The sequence below is a fragment of the Pipistrellus kuhlii genome, unplaced genomic scaffold, assembly GCF_014108245.1.
Source record: "Pipistrellus kuhlii isolate mPipKuh1 unplaced genomic scaffold, mPipKuh1.p scaffold_m20_p_1, whole genome shotgun sequence".
In the NCBI taxonomy this organism is placed as follows: Eukaryota; Metazoa; Chordata; class Mammalia; order Chiroptera; family Vespertilionidae; genus Pipistrellus; species Pipistrellus kuhlii.
The window spans coordinates 158,975,234-158,989,034 of NW_023425404.1; the positions used below are offsets into that span (position 1 = coordinate 158,975,234).

The window sequence follows — 13,801 nt, forward strand, 5'->3', positions numbered from 1 at the left end:
ATTTAGAGAGACCTCATTTTATTCTATTTGTGGATTAGATAACTTAGGTGAGTTTTTGTTTAGAGGAGCAATGTAGTGAATTGATCATTTCCAACATTTAGGGAATAATAAATGGTTGGTGAATTATACAATTTTCTTTTTATCTGATGGCATATTCTTCCCTCAGCATGCTATTTCTATAGTTTTTCACAAAGTGATGTTAAATCATGGTCATGCAGATGATTTTGTGAGCTAGAGTTTGTTTTTCTTGCTAATAGGTCATGTGAGGTGTATATTTTCAAAGATTAATGATAGTGCTGTAAATTTAAGGAACATTATAATTTTACTTTGAGAAGAGGGGTGAAAGTAAAGGTAGTAGTCTGCACTCATCAATCCTATCTAATGACAGAGCACTTCACAATGTACGATGTACTATGGACTCTTTGCAAGACCAGAAAAGTACTGTAGTAGGTTATCCACATATTGCAAGAATTGAAGAAGTGCATTTTGAGTACGAGATAAAGTTGTTTGTTGAACAGCAGGGGAAACTGTAGTCTCTGTTTGTGGTGTTGGTGTATTTGAGGGTTGTTGTGATAATGTCATAGTTGAAGAGTCTGGGGTGCCAGTATTTTCTTCAGTAAATGTGGTGAAATAAACCTGAGTAGGTTTCTCATCTGGAAAGGGAGCGGATGTGAGTGGAACTTGGTTGGGAGCCCCTGAAGTATTATTCTTAACGACGGTGCTATTTTTATCTAAACAATTACGTGGCCAGTAATGTTTTTGGATTCTGTAATTTGTGTAGTATTTGTGGTGATGAATGTGATAGACTTGTCTCCGGACAGGTCGAAATTGAGGATGAAACAGTGGTCGGCGGACTAGTATAACTCTACGAGGGACAAAAATCCTTCTGGGATATATGTTCCAGCCCCTTCTTTGACCTTCACTGACCTAAAGAAAAGAAAAAAAAATGCATTGATTTATCAACAAGGGGATTCTGTTGAAGTGTGATGACCAGTAGTTTTGGGAGTGGAAGTGAGTTTGCAGTGAGTTGAGTGATTATCCTCCTAACGTCACCAACCAAATCTCAACAATGCCTTGCTGTTAGAGAGTTGCCTTTTGTCAATTGTTTAATTCTTACCTCACTAAGATGGATATATGTCTGTGGGTTCAAACTTAGAGAATTAGCTATATCTGCCCTTTTTTGCTTCATTTCTTAGCCTTCTGATAGAAAATGATCAGGTTACTGCCTGAACCAAAGGGCTCCCCTGATGCCATCCTTTGTCCATGAAATTTCAGCCAAAGATATTCAACTGAGATCCAAGAGTCCTTTCTTAATCACACCTTCATATCTACAATCATCAAAAAACTAAACAAAATGACAAAAACCCAAACAACCAACTTAACAAATACGCCAACTCAACTTCATAGCCTACATATTGTAGGAAAGTTAGTGTTTAGCATTTTCAAATTGGAGAAAGAACTTTAACTATTACCTTTTAACTTTATCATTGTAAAATTAGAATTACAGAAAGTCAGGGGTCCATGAATCCTATGATATGGTAGAAATTTTTATTGTTTATTCATTTTGTCTAAATAGAGGTCTTATAGCTTTTATGATTTCTCAAAGGTGTCACATCTGAAAAGGATAATGATCTTGCCCAACTGTACAATTGATCTTTTTCTAATATACCTCCTGAATGGCTTTCCAGCCCATGCTTGACAACTTCTTCTAATTGGAAGCTTACTACTATTTTTCCCAAGGTGGCTTGCTAGACTCTAGCAGGTAGAAAGTTCTTGCTACTGAATGTATGTTGTTTCTTGAAATTTCCATTTTTAACTGAATAGAGACTCATTTATTCAGATTTCCATTCTTGGTTCTAATTCTATGCTTTGACAGCATATAGAAGATACTGGAGTCCTTCAAAATTTGAAAATACCTACCATGCCATCTGGGTCCATATTCTGCAAGATAAACATTCTTAGCTCTGTTAACCATAACTGACATTATTTGAGTTAGAGTACATCTCTGTTTTAGTTTCTTAAAAAAAGTGTTTTTTAAAAATTGATTTTAGAGAGGGAAGGAGAGGGATAGAAGCATCAATGATGAAAGAGAATCATTGATTGGCTGCCTTCTGCATGCCCTACACTGGGAATTAAGCCGATAACCCAGGCATGAGCCCTGACCAGGAATCTAACCATGTCATCCTGGTTCACAGACTGATGCTCAACCACTGAGCTACACCTGATGGGCTGTTTTAGTTTCTTATCTCTAAACATATTGCAATTTATCTGTTTATTTTCTATATTTCATTCATATTAGAATTTTGAATGATCGATTATATTACTTTTTAAGCAGGGAAAAGAAATTTAACATAAGGATAAAGGGGTACCTCCCAAAGTTTCAAGCAAGAAGAAGTGACATTTTTCCTCTCAATGATTTCTACAAGAACCCTTTTTTAGACCACCAAATACATAAACCATTCCAGACCCACACTGTAAAGTTGTCTCCAGAGACAGAATTTAGGACAAGCAACATGACAACTTCTGAGAGACTTAGCAGTGATTCAGCTAAGTTAGCTTCCCTAGAAACTAACACACCCAGACTAAAAAATAACTTCAGAAAGCAATTAATTGTTTAGAAACTTAAATTATCCAAAGTATTTTAGTTCTTACTCAAGAACATCCATAAGTTAAACAATGGCTTCTTATCCACAACACCTTGATATTTTTGCATAGAACTCTCTTGAAAGAACATAGCATTCCAGAATCTGTAACTGAATCTGGTATGTTCCTCTGATTATTGAACCTCTCAGAAGATTCTGTCCATTAGAGGGCAGTAGGTTTCTGAACATAAAATACACAGGTCAACTTGATCTTGGAGATTCAATATGCAATCCAGATAAACACAAAACCTCTGTGGTTGAAATGGCATTGAGGGCCTGCATTCCACCAGCTTAGTCCTTCTCTTCCAAGGTGGTCTCTGAGGATGGTGTGAAAAAATTTTTGATCTTTTAAAAATCTTATTTTTAAATTTCAGTTTATATTTATTATTATTTTTATTAGTTTCAGGTGTACAGCATAGTAGTTAGAAAATAATATATTTTACAAAGTGATCCCCCTACCAGTATTTCCAGTACCCATCTGACACCATACTTAGTTATTATAATATTACTAGAGGCCTGGTAATAAAATTTGTGCGGGGGGCGGGGGGGTGTCCGTCAGCCCAGCCTGCACCCTCTCCAATCTGGGACCCCTTGAGAGATGTCTAACCGCCCTTTTAGGCCTGATCCCATGGGATCAGATCCCAAGGGATCAGGCCTAAAAGGGCGGTTGAACATCCCTCTCACAATCCAAGACTGCTGGGTCCAACCACTCACCTGTGTGCCTGCTTGATTGCCCCTAACCGCTTTTGCTTGGCAGCCTGATCACAACCTAGCCACTCCCCTGACAGCCTGACTGCTCCCCAGCTGGCCTAATTGCCCCTAACTGCCCTCCCCTGCCAGTCTGGTACCCCTAACTGTCCTCCCCTACAGGCCTGGTTGCTCCCAACAGCCCTTCCCTGCCAGCCTGGTCACCCCCAACTGCCCCCTTCTGCTGGCCTGGTCAACCCCAATTGCCCTCCCTTGCAGGCTTGGTCCCTGCCAACTGCACCCCCCTGCACACCTAGTCACTCCCAACTGCCCTCCCCTGCCAGTTTGGTTGCCTCTAACCATCCTCCACAGCAGGTGTGGTTGCCCCCAACTGTCCTCCTCTGATGGCCTGGTCACCCTTAACTGCCCTCCCCTGCAGGTCTGGTTACCCCTAACTGCCCTCCCCTGTAGATTTGGTCCCCCTATTAACCTCCCCTTTTGGCCTGGTCTCCCCCAACTGCTCTCCTCTGCTGGCCCAGTCACTCCTAATTGCCCTCCCTGCTGGCCTGATTGCCCATAACCACCCTTCCCTGCAGACCTTTTCCCTCAACTACCATCCTTTGCAGGCCTAGTCCCCCCCAACTGCCCTCCCCTGCAGGCCTGGGTCCCCCCAATTGTATTCTACTGTAGGTCTGATCCCCCTCCAGCTGTCCTCCCTTGTTGGCCTATATCCCTCCACTCCCCTCATCTGCTAGCCTGGTCACCCCCAGCTGCCCTTTCCTTCAGGCCCTCTTGTGGTGGCCATCTTGTGTCCACATGTGGGGGCATCTTTGGCCACCTGGGGGTGATCATCTTGTAGTGATGGCCATCTTGGAGTGATGGCCAATTTGCATATTACTCTTTTATTAGATAGGATTCCCTATGCTGCACTTGACATTCCCACGGCTATTTTATAACTACTAATTTGTACTTCTGAATCTTCACCTTTTTCACCCAGTCTCCTAAACTCCCTCTGGCAACCATCAGTCTGTTCTGTGTCTATGAATCTATTTCTGTTTTTTTAGTTCATTTAAGAAGGACTTCCAACTCTTACAGGAGCATGTTTGAAACACACTGCAGCCAATGGAGTTTTGGGTCTGTCCTGCATTTACCATTAAATAACTGAGTGACTTTGGGCAAGTCACTAATTTCATTGGATCTCAGTTTAATCTTTTAGGAAATAATTTAGATTAGGTTAAAGTCCAGATCCAAAATTATTATTGCATGACTCATATGCTTTAAAATAGATATGCTGTTCATTCCCTTAATGAACAGCATACCTATTTCACAAAGGGGCAGGGATTTTGTTTTGTTAATCTCTGTTTGCCCAATATGTAGAATTTATACCTGACACATAACAGGCACCATTAGATATTTATAGAATGAACAAATGAATGAATTGATAATAAAGAAATTTCTTATTGAGTAAAATCTTAATACTTAAAGGTATTTATTAGGATTTGAAAAAATTTTAGCAATTAATAGTATATATGGTGTTTTAATATGAAGCAAATAATTAAAATCCTATTTTAATGTTAGCTTAGCATAGAACTTGTTTTTTTTTCAATCTTCATCTGAGGATAGTTTTCCCATTGATTTAAAAAAATATATTTTATTGATTTTTTACAGAGAGAAAGGGAGAGAGATAGAGAGCTAGAAATGTCGATGAGAGAGAAACATCGATCAGCTGCCTCTTGCACACCCCCTACCGGGGATGTGCCCACACCCAACGTACATGTCCTTGACCAGACTCGAACCTGGGACCCTTCAGTCTGCAGACCAACGTTCTATCCACTGAGCCAAACCTGTTTCAGCTTCCATTGATTTTTAAAGAGAGTTGAAAAGAGAGGGAAAGAGAGATGTGAGAGAAATACATTGTAAGTGCCCCAACCAGGACCCAATATACGCTTTTGACTGAAATTGAACCCAATCAAAAATCCTTCTGTCCACAGTCGATGCCCTATTCACTGAGCCAAACCAGCTAGAGTGCATAGAACTTGTATCAAATACTCAGTTTGACTAATTATTATGATTGATAGTTATAGATGCCTTTAACAAAACTTGTTGATTAGAATTGGGTTTAGGCAAGCTTGAGAGGGGAAGGAGTAGAAAATGCCTCTAAATGTTTGAACTTAATGACTGAAGTATGGAGGTGCTGAGAATAAATATGAATAAGCCAGGGAGAATGTGTTAAACATATCCTTATTTGGCTGTTCACATGATATTTATATTTGTAAAAACATTCTTGTATAGCACTTATTTTGTGTCAGGTTCTATTCTTTTTTTTTTTTTTTTTTTATAAACATAACTTTATTTCATTCCTTAGCAACACCATAAGGTGAGTACTATTATTATCATCTTCATTGTACAGATGAGAAAGCTGAATCCCAGAGAGATTAAGTAAGTTTTAGGAGAAGGTGTGTCCATAGGTAAACCACACTTTCAGGAGAGTGGTGGAAGAGAGAAAGAGGAGGTGAGGAGTGAGGGGAGAGTGGGCTGGCGTAGGGAGGGAGAGGTGTAGAGAGGCATGTGACACCTGGAGCAAGAAAGAAAGGGTAGGAGGAAGCTGAAGTTTCCAAAATAACTAGACGCAGGCGTCTTCAAACTACGGCCCGCGGGCCACATGCGGCCCGCAGAGGAGTCTGATCCGGCCCGCCAGGTTTTTTGGGCAGTGAGCGCAGCCGAGGTGTTACAGTAGGAATTAGTAGTTCATATAGTCCGGCCCTCCAGCTCTCTGAGGGACCGTGATCTGGCCCCCACTTTAAAAAGTTTGAGGACCCCTGGAGGAATGCTAAAATTTGAGAGTTGAAGGAGGAGGAAAAATCAGGCCATAAAAAATATAGAAATAATCGAAAGAAAGAGAACTAGAAAAGTACAAGGTCAAAATGGCATATACCGGTACTTAAAATTAGAAAGCACATTAAATGTCTTCATTTTTGGTTACTAGCCTATTTTTATGATCATTTGAAAACCTTTAATCTCTTTTCCAAAGAGGAAGGAAGCAATATATTTAAGTAATGTTTAACAGAGCTTCTATCTGATTCCAGAATACTTCCCCTCAGTCTGTTTGGGGCATCTGAAAGAAAGCAACCAGACTATATGCTCCCTAAAATCATTCCATACAAGCACAGGATGTTATATAATAGTTAGAACTCCAGGGCTGATCTCCGATTGCGAGCTGGTGCCACACTCTGGTACATTCATTTTCAAAGGACCAAGTCAAGGTATTCCTGAGCTACCTCCCCATATTCAAAGCCTTTGGAAGTTCTTCCTCTCACTGGAAGCATTGGAGAAGTGGGCAGTTTTATTTTTCCTGAACTGTGGAAGGGATGGCTCATTAAGTGCATGGATTTATAGGCAGCACCTTGAAGGGCCTCCTTAAAATAAAAACCGGGCTTTAGTCATTCCACAGCCACACAATGATTTGTGTTGATTGAAATAACATTTATTTCCATCTAGAGGTTTTTAGTAATCAAAATAGTAAAATTTGACTTATTAAAAAGCTAATACCACCAGGCATATTCGACTTGAAATTCTTAACAACTAGCATATAAATAGAAATTACAATAATCTTATAGTTAAAATTTTTACATCTATGCAGTGCTTTACAATTTATAAATGTATGTGTTCTCACTTACTTTTCAACTGCCTAGTGAAGCATATACTGTTATTCTATTTTCACATTGGGCAATTGGAGTCCTATGGGTACGTTTGTAACTCAGGTTCATCTGGATATTCAGAAGATAAGCTTAAACTCACATCTTCTGAGCCCAATTTCAGTGAATTCTTTGCTACAGTCACAAAAATTAGCATAGGGTCCAGGGGGGGGGATATATCTATATATATCTATATATATCTATATCTATATCTATATATCTATATATCTATACACACACACACACACACACACACACACACACGCACGCACACACACACATAATATTCTGAGGCTATCCAACTTCATGCAACAAATCTACATTCTACTTCTTGATTCTTCTTTCAAATTTGTCCAAATAAAAGTGAACAAATACATATAGGTATAGTGCCTTAGAAGCAAATATGGTTACTTATTGCACCTTGTATCACCTTGAAGCATTACAAATATTAATATTCTTTTCCCAGCTGACCCTAAGTATCGTAAAGACAGAGTTCATTTTGTAATCTCTTTGTTTTTGAAACCATGCTTTCCTGTTCCCTTTTGTGGTTCCTCCATTTTCTCTATCCAATCTCTTTGGGTGATCTTCTAAGGTCCCATGTTTCTATATATGTTTTAAATACAGACTTCACCCCTTGACTTCTTTTTGAACTCCAGAAATCAATATTTCTGATTGTCTCTTAACATCTTGTAGAAGTCTAATAGCCACTTCAAATTTAACATAAGTGAAACATAACTCTTTTGTTCATTTCTTTCTTTTACTATACTCCAAAATGCAGCAGGAGTTATGGTAGACTTAAACACTAAAATATACCCTCATGTTGTAATTGCTGACATTTAGTGCAAGTCACCATTTTCCCTTATGTGAGCCACTGCTATAGTTCCTTGAGTGGGCTTTACCTCAATTTTTGTCTCCTACAGTTCACTTTCTCTTCAGACCCAGAGTTATGTCACTGCCCTATGGACACCGTAATTATCCTGAGGCTTTCTAATCTATGGAGGGCTCCATGTTTTATAACAATGGGGCCCTACAGGATCTGTTTTCTGCATTTCCATCTGATCCCATCACAACCATGATAAAGGTGGTGCTACATCAATGTCAATTAAGTGAAACAAATAATTTCCTTTTGGATTAATTATCCATTGTCTGATGTGCCACAGAAAATAAAAGATATCAAGCTTCTTGGAAATAGAAAATTGCATATTGTACTTTTGAAGTCTCAAGTTTGTTATTGATCTACAAGAATAAAAGTTGTTTGGGTGGAAACTTACTTTGAAGCAAACACTGAATGCACAGATGCACACTAGCAGTGGCAGAGTTTTCATCTTTTCCTATTGGTTCCTAGAAAAAGCAGAAGAATGGATCACTATTAGTTATTGTATATTATTGTGGAACAGGGACACATTTTGGTAAATTACTAATTTTTGTTAGAAAGTACAGTTTAAAAGAGAGAAATTGTTTCTGAAAATGGTTTACCTATGTCTACTCCATAGTGGTGAGGTAAAATTCAAGCTAATATACATTTATTTTTTGGAGAAAGCAATAGAAAAAGTAAAAAAAGTCTTATTGTAATTAACTTGAATGAACATTTTCCACTGATACTACATATTGCCTAGAAAGGGCAAGATCTTAGGAAGTTTAGCAATAAGAAAAGAAATAATTTTATTCTTTTTTTTCTATTCTAATTCTAGAAGCTTCCTGTTAGGTGAACCATTATATAAACTACATGATATTTACTAAACATTATTTTGTAAATGTTTTATAATATTCTTTTATTATTATTTTTTCATGACTTTCTTTTAAATAAGGAATATGCTTCTTGTTTCTATGTTCTGAGGCTGTTACCGTGTTTCCCCGAAAATAAGACATCCTTCGAAAATAAGACCTAGCGTATGGAAAGATAAGACATCCCCTGAAAATAAGACCTAGCGCAACTTTGGGAGAAAAAATTAATATAAGACACTGTCTTATTTTCGGAGAAACAGGGTACTTAGGACAAACACTTTTCAATCAGACTTGTCCTGAAACTTCATTCTACTGAAGATTTTGCCATTTGATGCCCTTTTGCTAAGTTTCTAAAGAACAAGAATCATGTTTCATTCATTTTTATATCATCATGCTTAGCATATAGTACAGATTTAATAACTAATTTAAAAAATAACTACTTCCAAAATATAATTTTACTTTTTGGCTATGTATTGTAGGAGGGGAGGATTAAAGAAAGACATGACCTTTTATTTTTTTTTATTCGATCATGTATACTATATATATATATATATATATATATATATATATATATATATGTATATATATATATATCAGTTTGATTTCAGAAAAAATGAAGATTATGTTATTATCTAGACAGAGTATATATTAGGGCAAGTAAATTAGATACACCTCATAATATAGCCTTGTGTTTTATCAAACTGGTATTAAAGTCAACCACGCTTGTTTTAAATCCCAGCCCTGCTACTTAAGATGTGACTTGGAGTGAGTTGCAATTTTACATGCTAAGATTGCCATGAGGACCAACTGAAATAATGTAAATTACAAATTGTACTGAGGACAATGTGCAGTCCGTGGTAAAGTCTTAGAGGTGGTTATGGTTATAGTACTAGTATACCCAGAAGAAAGTATCTTGTCCAACTGGAGAAAGAAATTCTTATTTTATCAAATTGCTAACATACTATCAAATTGTCTTCTTTCATTGTCAAGATTAAACAGTATTCCCCACAGATAATATTTTCTTCAAATAAACACAGGAGTTAGCCTGCTGTGATGTAGTTTAACAGTTCACAAAAAGAAAAAAGAATATTAGTACAACGACTCTGTTTCTCTCTCCCTCTCTCTCTCTCTAAATATCTATATTTATATCTATATCTATAATATATCTATAATATATCTATAATATATCTATAATATATCTATAATATATCTATCTATATCTATATCTATATCTATATCTATATCTATATCTATATCTATATCTATCTATATCTATATCTATATCATCTTATCTTAAAAGCTGCTTAGTTTACATTAAAATATATTAGTCCCCAGTACCTCTAAAATATTCATATACCTGGCTTGGTGTGACTATTTCTTCTTAGGTTGCTCTGTCCAGTTGATCACCTTCAGCTGATCCTTTTTGGGATAGTACCTGGAAGGAAAAGAGGAGAAAGCACAGTAGGATTTTCAGGTTTTATAGGTTTCCACTTGAGTTTTTTTTGAGTGTGTGTGAAATGGGAAATTTGTTAGATTTAGGATAAGGTTATTTCTATCAAGGAATATGACTTCAAAGACAAATAAAGGGTTGTTGTAATTTGTTGAGGTTGACAGTAGCCCTTTTGTGCATCAGTTTCTTCCCAATGAACATAATGTCATTAAGAGGTTCTCAATGAATAATTTACTTGATTGATAGTAGTGTGATAGTGATTGATGAAATTTAAGTTGACTCCAACAACTGTGGCCCACATCTTCCAAACAGGAACAGAACTTCCACCCTTTCCGGGTGCCTCTCGGAGTAAGCAGAGGGAGTGCCCTCTGACAGTTCTGGTGATGGAGCATCAAGAAATATGATGTAGCAAAGGGCAGATTAAAAAAATAACAAGATACTAAATACTCTAAACAATTGCTTTAAGCTGAAAGATAACATTTATTTTTTTAAATATGTAAAATTTTTTAAAATTTGATTTTTATTTAGAAAAATATCCAAACATACAGAAGAGTGAAGAGAGTAGTATAGAGCACAACCCTACACTCATTCTCTAGATTTCACAGTTGTTTACATTTTGCTTTATATGCTTAACATTGGTTGTTTTACTGAAATATTTTAAGGTAAATTACAGAAATTAAGATAGTTAACCTGTAAATATTTCAGTATTTACCTCTAAAAATTTTTTGTTTTATAACATATCACAAGTAACAACTAACAACATTAATAATTCACATATAAACCTAAAACTCAGTTTATAGTAAAATTTGCTGAATCTTGCCAAAAGTATTTTTACTTGTTTTGCTTTAACTAGGACTCAAATAAAGACCATACATTATATTTACTTGTTATGTCTCTATTTTATTCTAGAACATTCTTCTCTCTTTCCCCCAATGATATTGATCTCTTTTAAAAAAATATATTTCATTGATATTTTACAGAGAGGAAGAGAGAGGGATAGAGAGTTAGAAACATCGATGAAAGAGAAACATCAATCAGCTGCCTTCTGCACACCCCCACTGGGGTTGAGCCCGCAACCAAGGTACATATCCCTGACCAGAATTGAACCCGGGACCTTTCAGTCCACAGGCCAGTGCTCTATCCACTGAGCCAAACCAGTTTCAGCTGATATTGATCTCTTGAAAGTGTAGACCAGTTGTCTTATAAATACTTAGAAATAAATTTAAAAACAGTTTTTCTAAAGGTTTCAAAAATTCAATATTTCTAGTATAATATATAAAATTGTTGAACTGGAATACAATGTTAAAGATGTAAAAATAAATAACATTTGATAATTTAAAGGGTCTTATATTGTGCTTCTAAATTATAGGCTCTCAGCTATTGAATTGTTAACAGTGTGAAGTAGTTTTGATATAGCACTTAGTAGATATGGGTCATAATACTAAATACTTTCCCTCTTTTTTCTTTTTTTGCTAGTAACCTGTGATATATATTTATTATATGCTTGTTATGGACAAATTGTGTAGTAGAATTTTTATTGATTTAAACCAAAATTTTCTGAATTCATGGCTTCATTAGAACAATTCTCAAATCACCTTAAGTTATTGCTCACTTAGTTGATTATAATAACCTAATACATTAATAGGATTTTCAGAAATTTCTAATTATTTCCATTCTTGAGTCACCCCTGAAAGCAACAGGTTCAATTTTCTTTAAATATTGGGAAAGCATAAGAATAACTGAACATATTATAATTTGATCTAGTGCCTTGCAGGTCTTATTTTCCAATAAATAATGACTATCATTTATCCTTCTAATGTTCTTGCAGTTGGCATTTTAGGAACTCATGAGCATGCTGCAGCATATATACACATTTAGCCTTAAACTATGGAAATTACTAACATACAGACTATAAATCAGCATTAGGTTATAGTGTTTTAATTTAGCACTGGGTGTTGGGACAAGGGGCATAACATGATAACCTTAAAGTGTATTTACTGCTCACTGAATTTTGATTTTCTGCAATAAAAAGATACAGCTGATTTTATGCTCTTCACTGCCCTCTCACCTTCACATCAAAATGCTTTATAGATGGGAAAAAGTTTCTTATCTATTTTAATCAGGACCAGATGTTGGTTAATTGACAAGTCCATTAAAGCAGAATTCATAGTAGAAGGTTTTTATCAACCCCTCCCCCCCTACTGTTTCCCAGTCCCATGGATTTTTCAGATTATTTTATACTTTTTAATCCTTTATAAAACCTAATTAAAATATAGAGAACATCTATTATTTCACTTAGTGCATTAATACAGCTGTATCAATACAAATTTTAGATTTTTTTGGTACAATTTAAAATCTATTTAAAAAAATTAAATTTGTTAGTTGACTTCCTTTAGTTTTTAGAAGGCCTTTGCAGAATGAGAGTCTATGGACTTCACTTTCAGGTTTAGATGAATAATCTGAATTTAAGAGTATGAGAATTTGGTAATGGCACAATGGAAAACTGACCTGGTGGAAAGTTTGTCTCAGCCTTGGCTAGCTTTGTTAGGATGTAATCTAACTTACGTCTGTATATTCAAGAAAGAGGAAAGAGAATGATGTTCACTTTCTTTCATTTTGATTTACTGCTATTATCAATCCTAATATTTTAATGTGCCTCTAGTCTTTTTCCCCCCAAAGTACTTCCATAGTTCATAATTATCAATGATCTAGAACAATCATTAGAAGCAAATACAGTGTTCTGGAAATCTGTTGGGGACACTCATTTTTCTTAATGCAACAAAGCCAGTGGACTAACAATGGATAATGGCGACATTGAAATTTTCTCAATACGTCTTTCTCTAAGTATGTTTATTATGGGAAGGTTAGATAAATAGTTTGTACTTCCCAGTAAAATGCCTCATTTGGTATTTTCCATTTCTCCCACATAAGTTAGCTCATCAATCTTCCTTTGTCATGACTATACCTTTTGTGTCAGCTATGTACCTCTGGCTTTAGTTTTATAAAACTAATCCTTTTTAGCCTGGAGATCACTTTCTCCTCCTTCTCCTCCTTCTCCTCCTCCTCCTCCTTCTCCTTCTTCTCCTCCTTCTCTTTCTTCTTCTTCTTAATATTATTTTTTTGAGGTTTCATTTTGATTATTTCTTTTGGTTTGAGTTTGGCAAAATCTCAGCTAAATCATTCCTTTGAGTAAAGCTCTTCTTAATTGAAAGAAATTACAGTTATTTTTGTAATTACCATTTCTGGCTCTGGAGTTTTAGGCCTACTCTAACAATGATATTTTGTACTGAAATAGGAGACAAAGACACAGAATAAAATGGTCTTGGACTGAAAAGGCAGAGAAAGAAACATATCATCCTATAGGGGATATAGAAGGACCAGTGGGCATTCCCAGGAAGAATGGGGAAGTGATTTTCTATCCATAGTTAGTCCTCGTCATAAAAGAATTGGTTGAGTTATGAAATGAATTAACAGCATTTGTATTTATTAACTTATTATTTTAATGCAGATTTTAATAAACAGAACAGTAGATGAAAAGGAAATGATTTTTCTGGCATATTCTGAAATCCTGTGAAGTTTTGTAAAAGATAAAATCTTAGTTC

At 36.0% G+C, this 13,801-nt stretch overlaps 1 long non-coding RNA gene across 1 annotated transcript; it reads right to left on the reverse strand.

The window, feature by feature from the left end:
- Positions 1–884: 884 nt before the first annotated feature.
- On the reverse strand, positions 885–10,218 carry LOC123651246. The gene is made up of 3 exons (XR_006739834.1): positions 10,107–10,218; positions 8,296–8,365; positions 885–927 (listed from the first exon to the last, which is right to left on the reverse strand). It is a non-coding gene; the product is annotated as an uncharacterized LOC123651246 (long non-coding RNA).
- Positions 10,219–13,801: the final 3,583 nt, after the last annotated feature.